The 9448-nt window shown below is 46.7% G+C and overlaps 1 non-coding gene across 1 annotated transcript; it reads left to right on the top strand.

Moving 5' to 3' along the window:
* Positions 1 to 5451: 5451 nt before the first annotated feature.
* Positions 5452 to 5567, top strand: LOC143272093 (U5 spliceosomal RNA). Its single transcript, XR_013049543.1, has one exon. It is a non-coding gene; the product is annotated as a U5 spliceosomal RNA (small nuclear RNA).
* Positions 5568 to 9448: the final 3881 nt, after the last annotated feature.

Genomic DNA, 9448 nt, shown 5'->3' with positions numbered 1-9448 from the left:
ACTAGTGACGGTTAAATAATAGATTACTTCTTAAATGGTTGTAGTTTGCTGCTCGAGTGTATGTGTAGAAGTGTGTACTGTGTGTCTGACGCACTTTGGTTCATCTGGTTTTGTTTCTTTTACTTCTTTATTTTAGTGCCTGCGGATCCACTCCTGTGTGCGCCTTATATCTATAATCTTGACCACAGCCAGTTTTTAAGTGGTTGCGAGAGGAAGGATCTTCACCGTGTATCTCTGTCCTGGGATTTGTTCACTCTGCCTTTGCCTCCCAAATGCTAGGTTTAAATGCGTGCGTCACTGAGTATGCTTTCTACCGAGTTACAAGTTCTGGATTCCTTCTGTGAAGACTACAAACCAGCCAGGATTGGTGTGGGTGCTTCATTCCTATATTCCCATCAAGAGGGAACTCATACCCACTACTTATGTGACCAAGAACCAGAGACTGGATAACCCAGAGACCTAGGGCAAAACCAAGTACTACTGGTCTAAAAAAAAAAAAAGTTGGAGGAGGAAGAAACACACACAGCAGGGCCTGCAGAGATGAGCAAGCAAATTAAAAATGTGCACTGCTCTTGCAAGTTTGATTCCAGTCATCTGTAACCCCAGCATCCATGAGTATCTGCATACAATACACATATTTAAAAATAATTACAAGAAATGATATAAACAACACCCCACACCCCTGGGACTGATGACAGGCTGTAGTTCTATCTACTCCGTAGGTTAAGTCAAGAGGATTACAGAGTTCCAGACTCAGTTCCATAACAAGACCATCTCAAAAAACAAGCCTCCTTCCTTAACCCACCCTCCACTAAAGGGCTGGGGCAGATAGCTCAGTGATAAGACACATTTTCACATAATGAAAAGGTATGTATTTCTAGGGGCTGGGGAGTGATCGCTGCTCAAGTACAGGGACCTAAGGTGGATCTCAGCACCACCGTTCAGGAGCTAGCGGGTGTCTGACCTCTAGTGCTGGGGAGGAGGACAGGCCGTAGACAAAGGCAGGCAGATCCTTGGAGCTTGCTAGCCCGCAATTTGGTCTTAGGAGTAAACCAATAGAGAGAGAGACAGGCTGAGAGGAAGGAGTTGGAGGTGGCCTCGAGCCCCGTGAGGGGTCAGCCTTGGAAGGGAGGAGGAGGGCAGGTGTTGGGCCACTGGTGGGTGAGCAAGTGCATCTGCTCTGCTCACTCAGGTGGGTCCCTTCTGTGGTCACGGGTTGAAGACCAGAGCTGGGTAGTGAAGGGACACTAGCCCACGTGAGCATGTGACTCTGGCAGGCCTTGCTCTTCTCCTCCGTCCCCTCTGCCTTGCTAAAAACCGTTAGATTACATTCCTAAAGCGAGCCACCAAGGTCTAGTCCCTTATTTTTCACTTCCTCCTGAGGCTGACTACCAAGGTCCAGCTATGGAAGTATTAAAATCCAACAATCAAAAGCTCCCTTTGACTCCCCTAATTAACACACCCAATTAAAATTAAACACTTCATCCTAACACGGGGTTTCCCTTATACCTTTATAAACTGGCGTTTTCCTGTGTGCCGCAGGTCTCCTCTCTACCCAGAGGCAGTCCTCTGTCTCTCCAGGATAAATATCCCTGCCCCTTTTCCCTTCTCCACCCTCTGTCCCCTGTTCTGTTTCTTAATCCTCATCCTCTGTCCCTCTGGGGCAAATATATCTCCTTTGTGCTGAGAACTCGGTCTTGGGGGTCCGGAGCCAATACTTTTCCTTTCAGGTCGGTGCCCTGGAACACTCGCGACAGCAGAGGCCCTTGCCAAAAAACCGAGCAGGGACATGCCAAGTAACATCCAGCCTTCGGCTCAGTTTCCTGGTTTTCTGTTTTCCCTCGCTGCCTTCCTCCCTCAGCTTTCAGGATCTCGCGTTATATCCTTGGCTGCCTGGAATTCACCGTGTGGAATAGGCTGGTCTAAAACTTGTATTGGCTTCTGGCTTCAGCCTCCCAGTTGCTGGGATTACAGATGTGAGCCGTCACACTCCAGCTTCCCTTCTTAGATTATTTATTTTTGAGACAGAGTCTCTCTGTAGCTCTAGCTGTCTTGGTAAGTAGACCAGGCTGAGGCTGGCTGGCTCAGCGGTTAAGATCATTGCCTGTTCTTCCAGGGGTTCTGAGTTCAATTCCCAGCAACCACATGGTGGCTCACAACCATCTGTAATGAGATCTGGTGCCCTCTCTGGCCATACAGAGAGAGCACTGTATACATATAAAAAAAAAAAAAAAGACTTCCTCAAAGGATGTCTGCCAGGCACCTGCCTGTTTAGCATTTGAATAGACAACATTTAACCCGGGTGGTGGTGGCACACACCTTTAATCCTAGCACTGAGGAGGCAGAGGCAGGGGGATCTCTGTGAGTTCGAGGCCAGCCTGGTCTGCAGAGCGAGTTCCAGGACAGGCACCAAAACAACACAGAGAAACCCTGTCTCGAAAAAAACAAAACAAAACAAAAAACAAAAAAGTAGGCCAGGCTGGCCTTGAACTCGTGGAGATCCACTTGACTCTGTTCCCTCTGCTAGGATTAAAGGTGTGTGCCACTATGCCCAGTCTTTTATAGATTTTTTTAAACAGGACCTCATCTTGTAATTGGTGGGTCTAGAACTCACATCTAACCTGCCTCCTGAGAGCTGAGATTGACAGTGTGAGCCACCATGGGTAGCTCTAGTTTCCTGATATTTCTGTCACTTCAGCACAGGGTAAATGCTGAAAAAATAGAGCTGGAAGGAAGGCCGGTCAAGAGATGGAGGAATGTCAATGGAGTTGGAATGAGGACCATTCAAAAAACCATGATCACTCTGGTGGGGTGGTTGTGGGAACCCACAACTGACTCAGTTTCCCAGTCTGAATCTGAAGTCTATTCTGAGTCAATAGAGTTCAGGCTTGTTTGCTCCAAGGCTGTGAGAATGTCCTGATTAGCCCCCAGAGTCTCCTTGAAAGGCTGGAAGACAGTCCTGATTAGCCCACAAGAGGGAACACACTATCTAGTTAGATGCAGGCTGCTGATGCCAGCCAGAGGTACATTGAGACAGAAAATGAAACTGCCTGTTCCTTGATGCAGGCAGGATAGATAGTGGCTGAATGCCGGTGCTGTACATTGTTCTACCTCTGTCCTTCAAGACTGTATATAAGCTGGCTGTGAAATAAACTCAGGGCTGACCACCATTGACCGGCAGACCTCTCCACTCTTTTCTGTCTTCTTTCTTGTCTCTTCAATCCGATCGCCTCTACCCAGCTACCCAGCTGACTGTCGGCAGGCCCGACAGGTGGTAACATTTGCACTCTCATCTGAAAAGTGGTTCCACTGTCCTCTACCCCATTTCTTGGTCCGGAGTTCCTATCAATGTTTCCTTTTTGCTGGATTTTCACTTTCTCCCTCATTACTGAATCTTTCTCATTAGTGTCTTTCTCTTTCATTTATTTATTTGTTTGTTTGTTTGTTTATTTTCTGATACAGGGTTTGTCTCTGTAGCCCTGGCTGTCCAGGAATTCCCTCTGTAAATCAGGCTGGCCTTGAACTCAGAGATCTGCCTGCCTCTGCCTCCAGAGTACTGGGATTAAAGATGTGCACAACCACCCTAGCTTTTTCTTTTTTAAAGTTTTTTTTATTAGATTTATTTTTATTGTATGTGTATAGATGGTTTGCCTGAATGTATGTCTATACTATGTGCATGCCTGGCACCTAAGGAGATCAGAAGAGGGCATGGGATCCCCTGAAACTGGGGTTACAAATGGTTGTGAGCCATCATGTTGGGGCTGGGAATTGAACCTGGAACTTTTGGAAGAGCAGTCAGTGCTCTTGATTGCTGAGCCATGTGTAGATGAGTGTCTGTGTGGGTATGTGGGTGTCCAGGGAGATTTAAAAGAGGAGCTAGAGTTACAGGTGGTTGTGAACCATCCAACTCAGGTCCTCTGGAAGAGCAACAAGAACTTTTACCTCTAGCCAACTTCTCAGTACCTATTTAATTCTTGAAGATGCCAGGAGCCTAGAAGCACAGACTCAGACCCTGACCATCAGTAACAGTGGCGCCCTGAAGAACAAATCAGGTGTGATGGCCCGTGTCTGTAATGCCAGCACTCAGGAGGCAGAGGCAGGAGGATTGCTATGATTGCCATAGGAGATAATTGCCCATCTTCTCTGATATCCCATTGTCCCTAGAATCCAAGGTGATAAGGTTTAGGGCAACACCTGGATACCTTTAGGCACTTTTGGGGAGTTTAGAATATAATATGGCAAAAAAAAAAAAAAAAACCACCCAAAACAACAACAACAGACAACCTTGACAGCAAGATTCCTTGGGCACCTTTGTGCCTTTAGCATTAAAGGGAATGGAGTGGTCTCAGTGCCAAAGATTTCAGACAGACACTCCCTGAGCGGTTACCTATATCCTGAAGGGAGCAGCTGGACCAAAGCAGAGCACAAAATGTAGTGGAGGCAGAGATTCCCGACTCCCCTTCTGCTCCTGGTTTCCTGGCAGTCCAACTGAACACTCCATGCATTTTAGACAAAATGCCTGGTATAACCCAGTTTCCAAAGATATTCACATTCCTGGGCTATACAGTGGGGTCTGGGTCTGTCTGGATTACAGTGAGACCCTATTAAAAAAAAAAAAAAAAAAAAAGAATAGGAAACAATTGTAGAATGTTATTTTAAGACGTGTTACATTTCTTTGTGCTGTAGAACATTTGTTTTAATGATGCAAAGATGTGCTGCATTCTTTTACGTTGCGTTTGTTTAACTCTGTGAAGCTGTGTTACTTTGCCTGTCTAAAACACCTGATAGTCTAATAAAGAACTGAACGGCCAATTGTTGTTTTTGGTATTTTACTCTTTTGGGGGGGCTTACCACCCAGCTCCCAAATAAATCACACACAGAGGCTTATTCTTAACTATAAATTTCATTATTTTATGTACTGTTTTCTTGTTGTTGTCAAGTTCTTGTTAACCTCCTGAGTCCAACCAGCGCTGCCCAAATGCACACGGGTGTGGAGTCATCCTGGGGCAGGAGCAACCTACCCCGGTCTCCCTCCTCAGCGGCCGTCAGCTGCCAACAGCTCCCTCTCTAAGGGTGGGACTGCGGTACCCCTTCCCGAAAAGTCCGACTCTGTGGTCGGTGTGTATACTCCTGTAAATACGGTTTTCGCCCCGGCCCTGATGGTGGCGCAGCTCTGCTGCCCAGGGCCAAAGGCATTGGAAACCCGGCTTGTGACGCAACCTCTTTTACATACCCACAATGCATTGCACACAGATCCGCGCTTTTATTTAAAAGTGTAAAGTCTTTTATTTTTTTTCTTTTTCATTTTGTTTTCTGAATAGTGATGCCGCTTCAGGAGACTTCCTGTGAGGGGAAAGCAGAAGTCATTGACCACTTCTTTTGTGGCATTAGTTCCCATTGGTTGTGTAGGAGTTGCAGGCGTCCGAGGATGGTAGGCGGGAGGGTGAGGTCATACTCTGGTTTCTCTTCAGATCGTATAAATCTTTCGCCTTTTACTAAAGATTTCCGTGGAGAGGAACAACTCTGAGTCTTAAGCTAATTTTTTGAGGTCCTGTTTATGCAGGGCTACATAATCGCTGGTTCAAAAATAGAGTTAATATTTCTGAGCATGGTGGGCAGTTAATATTTTCCCAGAATGGCAGTTTTCCTCCAGAAATTTCGTTAAGACTTAGGCTCACACCGCCCGGCTTCCATTGTTTTAAACGCTCCCATTAGCCTTTTTTTTTTTTTTTTTTTTTTGGTTTTTCGAGACAGGGTTTCTCTGCGTAGCTTTGCGCCTTTCCTGGAGCTCACTTGGTAGCCCAGGCTGGCCTCGAACTCACAAAGATCCGCCTGGCTCTGCCTCCCGAGTGCTGGGATTAAAGGCGTGCGCCACCACGCCCGGCTTCCCATTAGCCTTTTTTTTTTTTTTTTTTTTGGTTTTTTTTGAGACAGGGTTTCTCTGTGTAGCTTTGCGCCTTTCCTGGAGCTCACTTGGTAGCCCAGGCTGGCCTCGAACTCACAGAGATCCGCCTGGCTCTGCCTCCCGAGTGCTGGGATTAAAGGTGCGCGCCACCAACGCCCGGCCCCATTAGCCTTTTAAAAGATTTTTTTTTTTTTTTTTTTTGGCTGGGAGTGGAGAGGTTCGAGACAGGGTTTCTCTGTAGTTTTGGTGCCTGTCCTGGATCTCGCTCTGTAGACCAGGCTGGCGTCGAACTCACAGAGATCCGCCTGGCTCCGCCTCCCGAGTGCTGGGATTAAAGGCGTGCGCCACCACCGACGGTCTCAAAATATTTTCTAATCCACAGATTTTTATTTTTATTTTTATTTTTTTGGTTTTTCAAGACAGGGTTTCTTCTGTGTAGTTTTGCGCCTTTCCTGGATCTCGCTCTGTAGCCCAGGCTGGCCTCGAACTCACAGAGATCCGCCTGCCTCTGCCTCCCGAGTGCTGGGATTAAAGGTGTGCACCACCAGCGCCCGGATCAAAATATTTTTTAATAGCCTCTTCCTCCAGGCAGATCTCGTTATTACCTGTCTCAGTATGTCAATATTTTTTAATAGGCTCCTCCCTCCAGGCAGATCTCTTGTCTCAGTATGTCATATTACTCAGAGACAATCAAGCTGGCAAGATAACAACGGGAGACACATTTCTGGAGTTCCAGGGCTGTACAGAGAGCCCGGCGCCCGCCAAAGAAAACAGGCAGGTTTAGCGGTCCTATATTCTAGAATATAGTTTTATAAGCACTTTCCACTTTCCTTTTTTGACATTCTACAAAGCCAACCAAGGAGATGGAGAGGGGTCAGTGGTCGAGAGTGCTTCCTACTCTGGCACAGACCCGAGTTGGTTTCCCAGCACCCACAGCCCGTGGCTCCCAACCACCTGTAACTCCAGCTCCAAGCAATGGATCTGAGGCTCTCTCGGGCCCCCAGCACCTGCATTCACACATGCATAATTAAAAATACTATTAAAATATAAAATAAAACCCAGACAGTTTAGGAACTTTTATCCTAGACCTGTTCCTGGAGGGAGTCTTAGACCTTTCATTACATGCTCCAGTGAGAGTCCTCAGTGCCAGGAATCCAAGCACTCCAGAGAGAAGATTGCCCATGAGTTTGAAGACATCCTAGCATCCTGGACTCCCCAGTGAGTTTCAGGTCAGCCAAGGCTCCATATTGGGAGCTTGCTTGCCTCAAAAAACTAAGAAGCCATTATAACTTTACAGCTCCCCCAGCCCTGCCTCCACTGCCTCTCAGAGAGGCCCACACTCACCTCAGATACACAGCTCAGTCCTTACAGAATACTGCAGACCTTGGCCGCCCTTCACCAACTCTGTCAGACAGAACTGACATCCTGGAACCAAGCCTGTTAGAGTCTATTAACTTAGCAGAGCACTAACTTCCACCAACCCCCAACTAAGAAGGTGGTCGGACGTTTGTCTGCAGGAGAGCTAGCCTCGTCTTGCTGTAGCTGCCAAAGAAAATTTCAAGTTCCCCTGATTTATGAAATTTTCTTGTTCTGTCAAATTATAAGACTTCATGAAACTGCTTCCTTGTTGGAATATAAAATTTGGAGTAACCTAAATATGGCTCCAGAATAAACTATCTCTTGGCTTTTTTGCTTGTTTTTGTTTTGTTTTGTTTGTTTTGGAGACAGGGTTTCTCTGTGTAACAGCTCTGGCTGTCCTGGAACTTGCTTTGTAGACGAGGCTGACCCTAAACTCAGAGAGAGTCTCTTACCTCTTCATCCTGAGTACTGGGATTGAAAATGTGGGCCACCACCACCTAGTTTTTGTTTTCTTTAACAATTCCATATGGTGGCTCACGACCATGTGTAGCTCCAGTGCCAGGGGATCTGACACCCTCTTCTGACCTCCATGGGCATCAGGCACACATGTGGTTTATGTGCAGGTGAAGCAGACACATAAAAATAATCACCTTTTTTTTCTTTTCTTTTTTTTTTTTTTTTCTCAAGACAGGGTTTTTCTGTATAACAGCCCTAGCTGCCCTGAACTGGATTTGTTGACAAGGCTGGTCTCAAACTCACTGAGATCCTCCGGCCTCTGCCTCCCAAGTGCTAGGGTTAAAAGGCTTGTGCTACCACTGCCCGACTAAAATAAATAATCTTTAAAATAAATTGAAAAGAGACCCTCAAGCCCTTGAGTAGTGTGTTATGTAGTCCACAGTAGAGGAAAGGGGGAAGGAACTAGGAAATGAGCAAGCGGGCATCTCCAAGGGAAGACTCCTATAATTTACACGTGTGTGCCTTTCTCCAAGGAGGACTCCTGTAGTGGACACATGGGTGGCTTTTGTGGTTCTACCTCTCCTGGGTGTGCTCACCAATGTTCTTCTCTTCTCATCTGTCCCTTGTTCATTTAACCTTTTGGGGAGGTTGGTGTCTTTCAGGTCACAGGCCCTTGAACTCTAGAAGGTCTGTGTTATCTCAGAGCTCTCGATCATTACCAGCAACACCCACTGCTGTCTCCCACCACAGAGGACCTTCTGACCCCTGTGATGTCTCGGGCTGGCCTCTTGAATTCACTAAGACTCACTCTCCTCCCTCTCAAGTGCTTGAGTGTGTGTAGGCATCGAAGATAAGCACTGTACTAGCTGAACCGGCCTGACCTTTCAGTTTCTTACAGTAACTAACCCCGCTCCCCCATAAAATGCCACTGTATCCTTTTATTCTTTAGGATTTACAGCCTATGGTAAACCAGTGTCACCAGGGCTCCGTCACCAGGTCCCTGTCGCCATAAGGAATGGTGTGCTGGGGTGGGTGGGGGGTAGATATCTTGGACCTATACCAAGATTTTGATTTGACCTTGCTGTCAGGGGACCATGTTGAGACAAAAAAGGCCCCAAATCAAAGTGTTTGAAGCCCAATTCCTAATGACCCATCACATCTTACCCCAAACGGCCAAAAAGACAGCTGGTGCTGTAAAGCTTACTGCTTAAGATGGTGAGGTATCCATTTAGCTACCCAGATATGGATCCCACACAAATGACAGAGGAGACAAGACCAAGTAAGTCTAAGTTATTAAAAGTAAGCAAGCAAGCCTCACCCCAACTCCCTCTCAGAGAGGTAAGTCTCTCTGAGACAATTTGTCTCTCCCTCAGAGTGTCTGTCTCTCCTGCAGCATATTTCCTTTTTAAAAATTAGTTAGCTGTCAAGAATGGTGGCACAAGCCTTTAATCCCAACACTCAGGAGGCAGAGGCAGGTGAATCTCTGTGAGTTCGAGGCCAGCCTGGTCTACAGAGTGAGTTCCAGGACAGCCAGGGCTGTTACACAGAGAAAATAGAAACTCTGTCTCCAAAACACAACCAAGCAACCAAACCCACAAACGGAAAACACTGTTCCAGCTGGCTCCCTGACTCCCGCCCCTCAGCTGTCACAACCCAAAACCACAGGTGTGAATTTGTGTGATGATGAAAGGGAGTGTCAGTTCACCCCAACATGATGTGACATCTTAG

The sequence above is a fragment of the Peromyscus maniculatus genome, chromosome 2 (assembly GCF_049852395.1).
Source record: "Peromyscus maniculatus bairdii isolate BWxNUB_F1_BW_parent chromosome 2, HU_Pman_BW_mat_3.1, whole genome shotgun sequence".
Taxonomy (NCBI): domain Eukaryota; kingdom Metazoa; phylum Chordata; class Mammalia; order Rodentia; family Cricetidae; genus Peromyscus; species Peromyscus maniculatus.
Note: the sequence above shows the minus strand (reverse complement) of the source record. Positions and strands in the feature narration are given on the sequence as shown.